This window comes from Somniosus microcephalus, chromosome 16, assembly GCF_052327205.1.
Source record: "Somniosus microcephalus isolate GS21.2 chromosome 16, FLI_Smic_1.0, whole genome shotgun sequence".
Lineage (NCBI taxonomy): Eukaryota > Metazoa > Chordata > Chondrichthyes > Squaliformes > Somniosidae > Somniosus > Somniosus microcephalus.
Window position 1 is genome coordinate 37,690,931 of NC_141002.1, and position 14,505 is coordinate 37,705,435.

At 47.3% G+C, this 14,505-nt stretch overlaps 1 long non-coding RNA gene across 1 annotated transcript in view; it reads right to left on the reverse strand.

Moving 5' to 3' along the window:
• Nucleotides 1-227: 227 nt before the first annotated feature.
• LOC147106075 (uncharacterized) overlaps nucleotides 228-14,505 on the reverse strand; it is a 95,155-nt gene continuing 80,877 nt past the window's right edge. The window contains exon 2 of the long non-coding RNA XR_015081330.1: nucleotides 228-596. This is a non-coding gene — a long non-coding RNA (uncharacterized LOC147106075). The remainder of the gene's footprint in view (nucleotides 597-14,505) is intronic.

Consider the following 14,505-nt stretch of genomic DNA (forward strand, 5'->3'; position numbering starts at 1 on the left):
CACCACCATCCCAGGGGAATGTGTCCCTCACATCTTACACAGACGCGTTTCCCCTTGGTCACCCTAACCCATGTGGCTGTGACCTGCACTTTGGGACATAGTATGGAAGCTTCTCCATACGTGAAACCCTCACTGCCGGAGTACCGAGTCGAGTTCGACCCCAACCACTGTTGAATCCATAAATCTTAAGGTATGGTGTTCTTCAATAAGTAGACGGAGGCTGTAGATTAACAATCAACAGGTGTTTACTGGAGGAGGGTAGTCTAAAGACTAACAGTACAGATGCCTGCTCAAGGCTTATATACAGGTGTGGTCACTGCCAGTACTACAGTATACAGGAGCTGTAAAAGTAGTTCTCTCTTAAAGGTACATACACTACAACCACCCTGGCTACCTTCCCGCGTGGAAGTAAGTGGCCATTCCGTCCGTGTCCACTGTCCTACCCCCCTGTGTCACGGTAGGCCCGTTCCCTCCTGTGCAGCCGTAGAGGAAGGACACCTCGGTGTCTCCTCTTTCCATGCTGCCAGTTCCGATCATCATTAGGAATAGAAGTACGATATCCATATCCCCTTGTTCCTCCGATCTCCTTTTGTTCCCTGTCAAAACAAAAGCAAAACAGTTCCACTCTGAGAGAGTTTTCCTCCACGGGTCTGGTTTTGGTTATTTACAAAATATTGACAGTGTTCCCTGCCGCATTAACGAGCACCCCATTTAAGACCTCTCCCATCGGGGCCTCTTGCAGCTCCTGGTCGGTGAGTAGGGAGGTGTCCACAGCACCCTAGGCCGTGGGACCCGACTGCTCCTCCTTACTGCCCCGTCCTCCGAGTCATCATCGTCCCACACCATGGGAGGAAGACATGCATCCACCAGGCTCATGACTGTGCCCTGGTGCCTCTTGACCTTTGTTTTCCCCTCCTCGGGGTTAAACAACTTGCACTGGTTTACATGAAACCATTTCGTGCGTTTCGGGAGTTTTACTGCATATACCATGGGGCTCACTTTATCCACGATATTATACAGCCCTATATACAGCGGCTCGAATGCCCCTACTCAGGCAAAATTACGGACCATTACCTGGTCTCCCACCTCCCACTCGTGGGTTCTCTGGGGTTCTAACAGCAGCCGATTTTTCTGGTGCTGGCTCCCCAGGTTACTGGCTGCCTGCCAGTGAATCTGTTTTAAAGTCTCGTATCGATTCTGGACAAACCTGTCCCGTTTTACCTCCCTGACCTGCGCTTCGGTGAGGACCGGCGCCAACACATGGGTTGGGGTGCGCATAATCCTCCCGGTCATAAGCTCGTGTGGAGAGTACCCTGTGCTTCTAGAGGGGCTGGCCCAGACACCCATTAAGACTAGAGGCAAGACCTCGTCCCATCTCTGCGGGAACGGGCTTATCTCCTTCCTCAGTCTTTCTTTCTGTAACGGCTTCAGCGGCACTTCCCTCTGCTCGCCGCCTGAGGGCGGTTTTTGAGGCCTCGGTGCACTGCTGCCGTGCCTTCTGGGCCCCTCTCCTCACCTGTTTCTCGAGTAATTGATCTCATCAGAGTAATTGGGCTAGTTAATAAAGTTGTTCGGTTTTTTGTCTCTGTGCCTCTGGCCTCACCTGTGTGTTGTTAATGTATTTGTCTCCTGTCTCATTTGATTAATTATGTCACGTGACCACTCTGGCCTGTATTTAAGCTTCCTGTTTCCTGTCCTCTTTGCTCAGTCTTGGGTTCGCCTGCCTGTAGGTAGCAGCTCTCTTGAGTTGCTCTGTGTTTTCGAGTTTCAAGGAATCGCCTTTCGAGTGTTACTATGTCTGTGTTTTCGAGTCTCAAGTGAATCTCCTTTCGAGTGTTACCCTGTTTCTATGTTCTCGAGTCTCAAGGAAGCATCTTTCAAGTTCTACCTGGTCTCGAGTCCTTGGATAGGTTTCCTGCACTTGGGTCCACTACCGAAACCCTAGCAAAACGGCCCCGTGAATGCACGGCTCCGTGACACTTTCAGTGTCCAGTTCATGCGCTCCACAATCCCCGATGACTGGGGGTTGTGAGCCACATGCCACTTCCCTTGTATTCCCAAGAGTTTTAAGGTGGCCTGCATCACCTGCCCCGTGAAATGGCTCCCTTGGTCGGACTCCACGACCTGTGGCAGCCCCCGCCGGGAGAACACTTCCCTCACCAGGATTCTAGCTGTTGCTAGTGCCATGGCTGCTCGGCAGGGGAAGGCTTCCACCCACTTGGAGAATACATCCACCAGGACTAAACAGTACTTGTTGCCTGCTTTAGTGGTGGGCAGTGGTCCGATGAAATCGACCTGCAGGGACCGCCACGGCCCCTCTACCCTCCTGGTGTGTCCTATGGGAGCTTTCCTGCGCTGCAGATCGGGGTTATTAGCTGCGCACACCAAACAGTGCGCACAGAAAACTCGGACATCCTCCCTGAGCTGGGGCCACCACCTTGCCTCCTCTACCCTTTGCCAGGTAGTTTCCGGCCCTGGGTGTCCCGCTCCCAGGCACCCATGGGCCAACTGGAGGAACTCCTCTCGGTGCTGCGCTGGGACTACCCACTGATCCCCTTTGAAAAGCATCCCCTCTTGGATACTAATGTCTGCTGCCCCAAACAGACCTTCTATGGACTCCCCATTCTCGCTCTTTACCAGGACGGCCTTAAGGACGGGATCCTGGGCTTGGACCTGCTTTAAGTCCGGGGCCAAAGCTACCCCGTGTGCCTCCCTTGGCCTGGATTGCGGCTACCGGACCTGCTTTGTACGGATCCCAGAATACTCCTTCCCTGGCCCCGTGTGGCCAGCTCGTCTGCCTTTTGGTTGCCCTCCCACTTGGGCTCTGTCTTTGAATGGGCTTTAACTTTGTGAATATAGTGATCTCCCCGGGTGCCTGTGGCCTCCAAAATTTTACCTAGCAGTGGTGCTGTTGCTAGTGGCTTCCCATCTGCGGACTTGAATCCGCGCCTGGCCCAGATTGCCAAGTATTCCGTGCATGAGTTGCACGTGAACATAGAGTCTGAGCAAATGGTGTAGAGGGTGGGGAACTCATCAGGGTGGGTGACCATGTACGCTACCACCGCCAGTTCGGCATGCTGAGCGCTCAGGGTGTTGGGGAGTTTAATGGCCTTCGCTATTTTAGCCGTAGGGTCATAGATTCGGCACCCGGTGAGATCACTATATTCACAAAGTTAAATCACCAAATAGAGGGAGCTTTCTCTGCACCTAATCAACCTGCTGTACGTCACCTGGGAACGCTTGATGATGACTGCATTAGATGCCCAAATGGGAAATGTTCCATTCCCCAGCACTAATGTTCATCCCTTCAGCATAAAAGCTCATTGATGGATTTTTCAGTGGTTTGAGTCAGCAAGTTGTTGAAATCTCAACACACTGTTGTGTTCTAAGCTTCCTTTAATTGTTTGGAATGTTGTGAATCCATCGAATCAGCGAATCATAGAATAGTACAGCACAGAAGGAGGCCTTTCGGCCCATTGAGTCTTTCGAAGAGCAATCCAGTTAGTCTCGCTCCCCTGCTCTTTCCCCATATCCCTGCAATTTTTTCTCTTTCAAGTATTTATCCAATTCCTTTTTGAAGGCTACTATTGAATCTGTATCCACCCCCCTCTCAGGCAGTGCATTCCAAATCCTAACCACGCGTTGCGTAAAAAAGTTTTCTCATGTCACCTCTGGTTCTTTTGCCAATCACTTTAAATCTGTGCCTTCTGGATATCGACCCTTCAGCCACTGGAAACAGTTTCTCTTCATTTACTCTATATGAATCCTTCATGATTTTAAACACTTCTATCAAATAGCCTTCTCTGCTCTAAGGAGAACAACTCCAGCTTCTCCAGTCTATCCACATAACTGTAATCCCTCATCCCTGGAACCATTCTAGTAAACCATATTCTTATAAAAATTACATTACCACTCAACATACATTTGAATTAGATCATATTATATGACCGCTGGAAGATTGTCACATATTGATTGAAAATGGAAAATATGATAAATTGCAGTGCACATAGCAGCTGAATTTGGGAAATGGTTCCACACACACAGTAAAAAGCAGTCAGTCACGGGCATCTGGCACTATGCAGCTCATGAATAACTTTCAACTTCTGTAAGTACAGGCTGTAAACTCAATACAGGATATTTAACATCCATCTAACACAATTCAGCAAATTATTACTTAGATTCCTGAGTACAGAAACCAAATGCCTACAATATTAGGCTATTGAGCAGTATGACAAATGATTTCAAAAAAGAGTTAAAGTGTGGAAAGTTACATACCTTGCTAAGGACTGTCACAAGCTCAATGTTCAAATACTTTGCAAGAGTAGAATATTCTAACCAATAGAAAAAAGTATAATACTAGCAATTTGTTCAAAGAGACAACTCGTATAACATTCCTCCTTTAGCAGCAGTGACCTTCCCTCACCTCTGACTCCATCAATTCTGAACATTACATTATCAAGACTTTTCTGATATTTCACTTACAGCAGTCGGAGCTCTTGTTACATATTGTTTTATAGCTATTTGTAATAATATATATATGAAATACTTAAAACATATGTAAGTGACCTTGGTCCATTATTGCACTTTGTCATAAGTTCAACACAATCACGAGTTCAACGCAATCATGTTTGATGTTCAAACTTCTTTCAAAGTTATCCTCATTTTATGCAGCATGAAGCAAACCTCTTTATACAAGTAATTCTTCCTCATTCATGTCGTCAGGGTCAGTGCAACTGACTGCCTCCACCATCATTGAGGAGGTGATGCCAGCTCACCAGAAACAAGCCGTGATGAATGGAGAAGGTGATCACACCCAAGACCAGCAAAAATACCAAATGTGTTAGGAACAAACCTTTGACTGTACAGTCAGGTAATGGCAGAATCCCTGTCATATGGAAACTCTCCCACAAGACCATCGCAGGACAGATGTCTCATTATCTCCACCGTCTGACAAAGCACACAGAGAGAAATCTCCACCTCTAATGTCATGGACACGATACATATGAAGAAGCTCTGGAATGTGGTTTAGCCACAAGAGTGTCTACAGCTCTTACAAGACCTACATGTGATCCAGATATGGTCTGAGGTTAGTATTCCCTTTACCCTCCCTGTACTGTATTTGCTATCATGCAGCACTTAGAACTTCAAAGAAAGTAAAATGCTCTTGCAAGAATGTTGTTTTCATTAATCCAGATTAGCAATGGTAATTACAGTGCACCAGCACCTAGAAGAACCAGAAGTAATTCAAATTTAAGAGTGAGGCAATGACTACAGCACATTTTCTGAAGCAGGCAGTGGGTGTGTAATGATCTTTCTATAAACATTCCACTTAATCGCATAAAATTTAAAAGTTGGTCATAGGGTTCCCTCCAACTGTTTACATTGCACAATTACACTTAGTTAAATCTGTTAGGGGGAAAAATTCAGTTGCTTTGCGCCTCCTGTTAGCACCCTAAGAGGGCGCTAATGGGGCGCAAAGCAACTAGCGCCCGGGTGCGGCGCCGCCAACACCTCCCACGAAATTCAGCGGGAGGTTAGCGGCGGCGCTAACCATTAGTGCCCCGCGGCACTGCACCGCTGGCGATGACTTCATCGCCGTGCGCAGCGCCCCGCTTGCGCACCGGCCGTGATCTTCGGTCGCGCCCCCTGGCTTACCGCCAGACGCTATGTCCGACAGGGTCAGGGGGGCCTACCTGCAGCCGGGGCGGCGCTAATTAAAGGCGAGGTGCCGGGCGGTCGTTTTTGTTGCTGGCCACCTGCCAGCACCTGCCTCCATTACCGTCCCTGCCCCTTGAGCAGGCCCCCTGAGCAGCCCCCTTGAGTGCCGGGCTCTTGCCGGCGCTCCGATCCTGGTGGCCCAGCTGGGCCCCGGGTCACGCTGCGCAAGGCCTCTCCCCTTTAAGAAGGGGAGGAATACCTTCAGTACCACGGCATGACGTTCTGCAGCGTCAGTGCCGCGATATTCACTCACAGCGCCCCAAGAGGGAGGCACTAATTTTTTCAGGCAGGTAAAAGTAACACCCCGGCGAAGTTAGCGCCCCAAAAGGGGGCGTGACTCAATTTTTCCCCTTTATTAGTGACTACAACTCTTTTTTTTTTTTAAAGGTTACTTTCCCTCAGCTTTTCACCCTACTTTTGTGAAGATGTTGTCTGTTGCCAGGGTGCAGTTCCACAGCAACCATCAAGTAATGTCTGAGCCTGGTGATTTTTGGCAAGTCATTCTCCCGTGATGTGGCAATCACAATCATGTCCTCAAGTTTCATTACCACTTCCTTAAGTGAACACTTTGCTAATAAGATTGTTTAGGGCAGAGGGCATAGAAACATAGAAGATAGGAGCAGGAGTAGGCCATTCGGCCCCTCTAGCCCGCTCCGCCATTTATTGAGATCATGGCTGATCATCCAAATTCAGTACCCGGTCCCTGCTTTCTCCCCATATCCCTTTAGCCTCAAGAAATATATCCAACTCCTTCTTGAATATATTTAATGAATTGGCCTTAACTGCCCTGTGTGGCAGAGAATTCCACAGGTTCACCACTCTCTGGGTGAAGAAATTCCTCCTCATCTCAGTCCTAAATGGCGTACCACTTATCCTTAGACTGTGACCCCTGGTCCTGGACTCCCCCGCCATCGGGAACATCCTTCCTGCATCTAGTCTGTCTAGTCCTGTTAGAATTTTATAAGTTTCAATTAGATCTCTTCTCATTCTTCTAAACTCTAGCAGTATATGGCACAATGTGGATCGCAATCCTGATCAAAGCATTTCAGAGCTGCATAACAGGCTGCATGCAATGGCATTGTACAAGCATTAAAAGTAATATTACGTCTGTGAACAAATGTATATTTGTTGATGAATGAATAACCTTCATGCACCGCGTAAGGGAACAAATAAGCCCCAAAGTTTTGCTGCTAAATAAGACTCATCTTTTGAAATAGTGTGAGGCCTCAGCTGGCAGACGCCCAGGACGCAACAGGTGATGTGGAGGCCGCGAGGTCTCGGGAATGGTCGGGTATAAAATGAAATTAGCTTCAAGCAGGTTTCCAGGTAGCCCCTTTCTATTCACAGGGAGCCGTAAAGACGTTTTGTATCCTATTTAATCTCCTGTATTCTACTGTATAAGCAGACGATGCTGATGTGTCTTGTGTGGGAATGTACCTTCTATCTCCTGGATCTGCAAAAGGATTTCCCAGTCCATTCTATCAAACTTTTACCTGGCTCTAAGTATTGTACCTGATTCCCATGTTAAGATTGTTTTTAGGGCTGCTACTAATCCAGGATCAAATGATAAAGGAAAACAATGGCTCTGATTTTAACTGGTGGAGCTTGGTATCAGTCCCAAACTCATTCACTCTGGAAAAAGAGACTTGGGCTCTTTTAACTCCTGGGCCTCATTTAAGCGCCCATTCCAGGCGGGAACTTGGCGAGAAGTAGACCAAATTAGCACGACCCAAAGGCTATCCGCCAAGCAGGCAAGTCTGCGGTATCGGCTGCAAGACCATCCCACAGTGTCCCTGTGATCAGGGGGGTTATGGTGGGGGGTGAGATCATGGCAGGGGAGGAGGTCTAAGCTTTCCTTGTTGGGCCCGGAGGAGCATTCCCAGTTTCTCCTTGCCCCACGAGGAAATCAGTTTTAAAATCTCAACTTACCTTTTGGGGCCTGTTCTGGCCCCGATCCACTCCCGCACTGGGTTGGCCAAACTGACTGCCATTTCCCACTCAGGCCTCCTAGTAAATATTGCAGTTGGGTCCCGATGTCGTCACGGGAACCCGCCATGCATATGGCAAAATGGACCCCGCCGGCTTTTAGTTCGGCCTCCTCGCTGCCTGCTCAGTGGAGCAGGTGAAATTCTTGACAGGTCAACTCCAGGGTGGGTAAGTGGCCTGGGGGATTTTAACCGCCCACCCAATCAGTCTCTGCCGAGTGGGTAGGGTTAAAGTCACCCCCTACACTTAGTCAGTAGCTCACTGCTGGCGTACAAATTCTATCTTGCACACTGACTCACTTTTCCAGTTTGGATCTAGCCAGCTGTTCAATGACAATATTGAAACTTACAGGAACCCATCGGAAGGCTCATTCTCAGCCTGATAATATTGTAACACACAAGAGTATACCATGTGTTTATCCAGCTGCTCAGGAATGCACATTCCACTACAAGCAGTTCAGCAGCAGTCACCTTGTGAGTAACGTACACACTTAAAATGATCAAGAAATACACTATAGCAGGGTCCCTGCTGCACTTGTCAATTTCTCAGGCTGTGCTCTGGGCAAGCAAGAACATTTGAACTGACAAATTGGCAGTTATCAGCCGGCAACTCCCTGGTAAGCATGGATTCAAAGAAAGATATTTTTATCCCAAGCATCCCACCCACCCGTCCCTTCAACCAGCATCTGCCCCACCTGTGACAGAGACTGTAGGTCCCACATTGGACTCATCAGTCACCTGAGAACTCATTTTTAATGTGGAAGCAAGTCATCCTCGGTTCTGAGGGACTGCCTAAGAAGAAGAAGAAGAATCACAATGAAGTACTTTTGGCCTACAGCCTGACAAAATCTACCACCTAGGCCAAGGGAGGAATTCTAGATGTTGTAATGACATTTTTTTTAATTGCCATCCCGTAGAAAACGTAGAAATGCCACAATTTTGAAATACCTGGGTATTAGAAGGTAAGGCATATTGATAGGCCTGATTTGTATTCGACAGTTTTGCACTTGGAAACTACAAGGTCATACTTGGCTGTGTTAACACACAAGGTCTCAGAGCTCCATCTTGTGGCAGCTTTAAGTATTTGTGGTGTTCATATGAAGATGAACAGCAACCGGGAATTTCCTGGAATGGCATAAATCGGCAAGATATGCCGTAAGTCACGCTGGTTCGCATGCTGATCTTGCTCACACAAACTTACATCATAATTTCCGGGAAGCTAATTTGCATACACCGCAGTGTACATAACGATGAAGCAGCGCGACCGATGGTGGTCCCGGGAGCCTTGGTGGAAGCAGCTATAAAATGCTCAGGGGTCAACAGCCCCACAGGGAACAGCTCAAACGGTGTGGTAGACACTTCCTTCACATCATTGACATCAGTTGGCTTAACGAGGGGGGGGGGGAGCGGATGGGTAGAGGTATTCTGACGGTCCCCACCAATCACCTGCTGAACAGCTCTGCCACCATCCGCCCTTTGTCTTCCCTGGCAGCTTTAAGCATTGACTGCTCCCGAGGACCACCATCTCTGGGCTTTGGGACATACAGGCCGGGATCCTCAGGTTCCACAGGCTCCTCGTCCAGGCTCAGCCCTTCCAGAAGGCCAGAACTGTGCAATGCACAGCAAGCCTCTACAATCCTTGCCACATTCTCGGGCGCAGACTGCAGGCTCCCCTCTTCCCCGACCCATCCAGGAACTTGAAGTGAGCTTTCAGCACCTTGATGTTCCTCTCCACCACCTGTCAGGTCACCGAATGCGCACGATTGTAATTTTTCTGTGCTGCATTGTGGCTGACGTGGAACGATGTCATCAGCCACGGCTTCAGGGGCTAGCCCACATCCCCCAGGATCTACCCGTTTGTTTGTCCCTCCTCGCTGAATAAGTCAATGATGGCAAAGGACAACGGCGTCGTAACAGCTTCCCGGACGCTCTGCGTTGACATCCTTTGTTGGACATCGCAGGTGATCTGAAGGTTTAACAAGTGGTGCCCCTCCTGTTAATGAATGTGCCAGGGTGCAGGTTTGGAGATTTCAGCACTACATGGGTATCATCGATAGCCTCCTACATCCGGGGAAACCAGCAAGCCTATGGAAGTTAATGGCCCTGGCTCTTCACTCCGCGGGGGGCCTGCCATATCGGATGAAGTCTGCTCTGCGGAAGAGGGTATCTATCACTCAGACCTCGACAAATCCCTGGCTGATATTGCAAAGATCTCCATTGGATGACTGTGAGGAACCGGAGCTGTAAAAATTGAGGGCCATGGTCACCTTCATCTTGACTTACGAGGCATAGAAACATAGAAGACAGGAGCAGGAGTAGGCCATTCGGCCCCTCGAGCCTGCTCCGCCATTCAATGCGATCATGGCTGATCATCCAAATTCAGTACCCTGACCCTGCTTTCTCCCCATATCCCTTGATCCCTTTAGCCTTAAGAAATATATCTAACTCCTTCTTGAATATATTTAATGAATTGGCCTCAACTGTCTTCTGTGGTAGAGAATTCCACAGGTTCACCACTCTCTGGGTGAAGAAATTCCCCCTCATCTCAGTCCCCTGGTTCTGGACTCCCCCGCCATCAGGAACAGACTTCCTGCATCTAGTCTGTCGAGTCCTGTTAGAATTTTATAAGTTTCAATGAGATCCCCTCTCATTCTTCTAAACTCTAGCGAATACAAGCCTAATCGACCCAATCTCTCTTCATACGTCATTCCTGCCATCCCAGGTATCAGTCTGGTGAATCTTCGCTGCACAACCTCCATGGCAAGAACATCCTTCCTCAGATAAGGCGACCAAAACTGCACATAATAGTCAAGGTGTGGTCTCACCAAGGCCCTGTACAACTGTAGCAAGACATCCTTGCTCCTGTACTCGAATCCTCTCGCTATGAAGGCCAACATACCATTTGCTTTCTTAACCGCCTGCTGCACCTGCATGCATACCTTCAGCGACTGGTGCACAAGGACACCCAGGTCCCGTTGCACTTCCCCTTTTCCCAATCTATTGCCGTTCAGATAATCTGCCTTCCTGTTTTTGCCACCAAAGTGGATAACCTCGCATTTATCCACATTATACTGCATCTGCCATGCATCTGCCCAATTGCCCAACCTGTCCAAATCGTACTGGATATTCTCTGCATCCTCCTCACAGCACACACGCCCACCCAGCTTTGTGTCGTCTGCAAACTTGGAGATATTACATCTAGTTCCCAGGTCTAGATCATTAATATATATTGTGAATAACTGGGGTCCTAGCACCAATCCCTGTGGTACCCCACTAGTCACTGCCTTCCACTCGGAAAAAGACCCGTTTATTCCAACTCTTTGCTTCCTGTCTGCCAACCAGTTTTCTATCCAAGTCAGTACCTTACCCCCAATCCCATGTGCTTTAACTTTGCCCGCTAGTCTCTTATGCGGGACCTTATCGAAAGCCTTCTGAAAGTCCAAATACACCATATCCACTGGCTTTCCCTTATCTATTCTACCAGTTACATCCTCAAAAAATTCCAGTAGATTAGTCAAGCATGATTTACCTTTTGTAAATCCATGTTGACTTTGTCCAATCCTGTCACTGTTTTCCAAGTGCTCTGCTATTACATATTTTATAATAATGGACTCTAGCATTTTCCCCACTACCGATGTCAGACTTACCGGTCTATAATTCCCCGTTTTTTCTCTACCACCTTTTTTAAATAGTGGGGTTACATTAGCTACCCTCCAATCCATGGGAACTATTCCAGAGTCTGTAGAATTTTGGAAGATGACCAGCAATGCATCTATTATTTCGAGGGCCACTTCCTTAAGTACCCTAGGATGTAGATTACCCTAGGATGTAGATGGGGCTTTATCGGCTTTCAATCCTGTCAATTTCCCTAACACCATTTCCATACAAATACTGATTTCATTCAGTTCCTCCCTCTCATTAGACCTATGTTCCCCGACATCTCTGGGAGTTTATTTGTGTCCTCCTTTGTGAAGACAGAACCAAAGTATGTATTTAATTGGTCTGCCATGTCTTTGTTCCCCATTATAAATTCCCCTGATTCTGACTGCAAGGGACCTACGCTTGACTTTAACAATCTTTTTCACTTCACACATCTATAGATGCTTTTACAGTCAGTTTTTATGTTCCCTGCAAGCTTATTCTCATACTCTATTTTCCCCTTCTTAATTAATTCCTTTGTCTTCCTTTGCTGAATTCTAAATTGCTCCCAATCTTCAGGTTTGCTGCTTTTTCTGGCCAATTTATATGTCCTCTCCTTGGATCTTATGCTATCCCTAATTTCCCTTGTTAGCCAATGTTGAGTCACCTTTTTTGTTTTATTTTTATGCCAAACAGGGATGAATAAATTCTGTAGTTCATCCATGTGATCTTTAAATGTTTGCCATTGCCTATTCACCATCAATTCCCCAATCCATCCTAGCCAACTCGCGCCTCATACCATCGTAGTTTCCTTTATTTAAATTCAGTACCCAAGTCTCTGAATCAACTACTTCACTCTCCATCTTAATGAAGAATTCTATCATATTATGATCGCTCCTCCCCAAGGGGCCCCGCACAACAAGATTGCTAATTAATCCTTTCTCATTACATAATACCCAGTCTAAGATGGCCTGATCTCTAGTTGGTTCCTCGACATATTGGTCCAGGAAACCATCCCGTATACACTCTGGGAATTCCTCTTCCACAGTATTGTTACTAATTTGGTTAGACTAATCTATATGTAGATTAAAGTCACCCATGATAACTGCTGTGCCCTTATTGCACGCATCTCTAATTTCCCATTTAATGCCATCCCCAACCTCAGCATTATTGTTTGGGGGTCTGTATACAACTCCCACTAACGTTTTCTGCCCCTTGGTATCTCTCTCCACGGATGCTGCCTGGCCTGCTGAGTATTTCCAGCATTTTCTGTTGTTATTTCATCCTTCCTTACTATTGTGTTAATCGCCTCTTTAACCAACAATGCTACCCCACCACCTTTTCCTTTTTGCCTGTCCTTCCTGAATATTGAATACCCCTGGATGTTGAATTCCCAGCCTTGGTCACCCTGGAGCCATGTCTCCGTAATCCCAATGATATCATATCCGTGCATGAAGTGGACCACAGCATCAGGTCTTCCTGCAGCATTTCAGACAGGTGGTCAATTGCTTCTCTCGTGAAGTGCAGGCTGCGCATGCACCGCTCCTGCGACAAGTCCTGGTATGCCCTTCGTGCCCTGTACCCTCCCTGACCGGGGTGGGGGCTGAGGGGGGCAGGTACTAGTGAGTTTGCTGCTGTTTTCTGCCATGGTGCCTCATGGTGCTTTATGCTTCCTGCCTCGGCTCCTCCATAATAATAATGGTAAATAAGGGAATGCCCTGTGGGGCACCTATTGCAGCTACTTTGACTTTTGAGTGGGGTGGGGTCCCAAAAATATCAAATACTCACAGGAATCTGATCAGGAAGACTGCAAGTCAGCAAAAGACTAACAAAAAAGAACCTCCAATTATCAATTCCAGACAGCAGAGATGAAGCCACAAAGCTTGAATAGTCCCCCCAGGAGAATCATGTGACAGCCATAAATCACCTCAGTCCCACCTGTGCTTGGATTTCTCGACCTAACTGGGTGCCTCGGGAAAACTAGTAATTCCAGGAAATTTGCACTCACAGCTGTTTTGAATGGAGATTTTCGGTGAAGCTCTCGGAGAAGTGGAGCACAAGTCCCAGGAAATTACGGAGTAGCGTAAAAACTGGTTGAACTCACTTATGCCATATTTTCCTCAGTTTTATTGCGCTACAATGTAGCTTTATGACATCGATACGCCATTGTTATGCCGCAAGTTTCCAGGAAATATACATGAGAAACACATTAGCTGAAACTCTAAAAGGAAACCTCGATCAGACAGCATTGATGCCTCCATCCAATGTTTTACTATTTAAAAAATGAGCAAATGACTGATTATTCACAGCCTGTAATAAATACCAGGCAACAGTTACAATTTCTGCTTCAGTTTTCCAATATAAATGTCTAACTGTTAGTCATTTAGCACAAATAATGACAATGTGCTCCTCTTCAATCAGCGCTGACCATTAGACTCCAAAGGAAGTTTTCGAAGAGCAGTGCGTTCCCTGGTGCGTGCTCTCACAGGCAGACTGCATTCCTCTCTGTGAAACCTCTCCTTAATATGGAACAGTTCCGATAAATATTGTGAGGCATTGCAATAAGCACAAAAGCTAAACAAATCCCTTTACAGCAATGACTCAACACAATTTGTAATGTTGTCCATCTGGTGATGTCATCCTTGATTGTACACATGATGGGAGATAATTGGCACAACATATGGACTGCAAATGATATGGAACCAGCAGGCCATTTTATTTAACTCGTCTATTTAACGGGGAATGCTTCAATACCTAGGGACACACTTACCATAATGCCACACACCTGTCACAGTATAGTGGATCCTGTACTCCAGAACAGTTCCCCACACCTGTCACAGTATAGTGGATCCTGTACTCCAGAACAGTTCCCCACACCTGTCACAGTATAGTGGATCCTGCACTCCAGAACAGTTCCCCACACCTGTCACAGTATAGTGGATCCTGCACTCCAGAACAGTTCCCCACACCTGTCACAGTATAGTAGATCCCGTACTCCAGAACAGTTCCCCACACCTGTCACAGTATAGTGGATCCCATACTCCAGAACAGTTCCCCACACCTGTCACAGTATAGTGGATCCCGTACTCCAGAACAGTTCCCCACACCTGTCACAGTATAGTGGATCCTGTACTCCAGAACAGTTCCCCACACCTGTCACAGT